Source organism: Protobothrops mucrosquamatus, unplaced genomic scaffold (genome assembly GCF_001527695.2).
Source record: "Protobothrops mucrosquamatus isolate PMUCROS unplaced genomic scaffold, P.Mucros_1.0 scaffold7223, whole genome shotgun sequence".
NCBI lineage: Eukaryota > Metazoa > Chordata > Lepidosauria > Squamata > Viperidae > Protobothrops > Protobothrops mucrosquamatus.
The window spans coordinates 11570-12643 of record NW_015393028.1 but is presented as its reverse complement, the minus strand read 5'-3'; the positions used below and the strand labels follow the sequence as shown (position 1 = coordinate 12643).

Genomic DNA, 1074 nt, shown 5'->3' with positions numbered 1-1074 from the left:
TTAAAAGTATTTTAATCGGAAACACAGCTGGGAATATTTGGTTTTAATTCGGCTTTTATCAGGGTTTATTCTTTTGTATTTTTGTATTGTGTATTTTTTGTATTTTGGGTATATTATTTGTTTTTAATATGCTGTGAACCGCCCTGAGTCCTATGGGAGAAGGGCGGTATACAAATTAAAATAATAAATAAATAAATAAGTAAATAAATTGCACTGTCGTCTTCCTGTAGTGCAAATTGACTCTCCAAATTTGCAACCGCTTGTTTCTGAAGGAGTTGTCGAATGCCATAAGTGTGGGTTACCTCAGATTAAGTGTGCTTTAGAAGGAGTGAGGGAGCGTCTTCTTTCCTTCTTTTGATATTTATGCTTCCTTGCAAATATTAAAGTTGATTGACAGCACCAGTAAACTTTGGCCCACCGGAGATCTCAAAAGAGAAGGAGGATGCTTAAAAATAATTCCTTTAAAGTTCAGCTCTCTGGATTTTAGTGCTGCCTCATTCTAATCTTTTGTTGTCGTCGTCGTGCCTTTGTGCGTCATTGCTTCTTGAGGAGAGAAGATGAAATCGCGAGGGCTATTCATCAATTTTCCGCAATAAACGGATATTTTTCAGGGCCGTTAGATTAATCTAAGGCATCCCAAGGGTGCTTTTCTCCAAATAACAACTGGACTTTCTTGATTTTCCTTAGAAATGTCTCGCTTCTCATCCAAGAAGCTTCTTCAGTCCTAATTCCTCCCCACTCTCAGAGCTGAAACCACTAAGGTCATCCAGTCCAACCCTCAATCTTGTAATGATTGAGAGAATAGAATAGAATAGAATAGAATAGAATAGAATAGAATAGAATAGAATAGAATAGGAAGGGACCTTGGAGGTCTTCTAGTCCAGCCTACACTATCTCAGACAGGTGAATGTCTAGTCTCTTCTTGAAAATCTCCAGTGATGGAGTGCCCATAATTTCTGGGGGCAAGCTATTCCACTGGTTAATTGTCCTCACTGTCAGGAAGTTTCTCCTTAATTCCAGGTTGCTTCTCTCCTTGATCAGTTTCCAACCATTGTTTCTCGTCCTTCCCTCTGG

General features: G+C 38.9%; 1 protein-coding gene across 1 annotated transcript in view; it reads left to right on the top strand.

Moving 5' to 3' along the window:
* The window catches only part of LOC107300481 (chloride channel protein 2-like), a gene marked incomplete at both ends in the record, with an annotated part of 26173 nt that overhangs the window by 18557 nt on the left and 6542 nt on the right, over positions 1 to 1074 (top strand). The gene's annotated exons all lie outside the window — the stretch shown is intronic.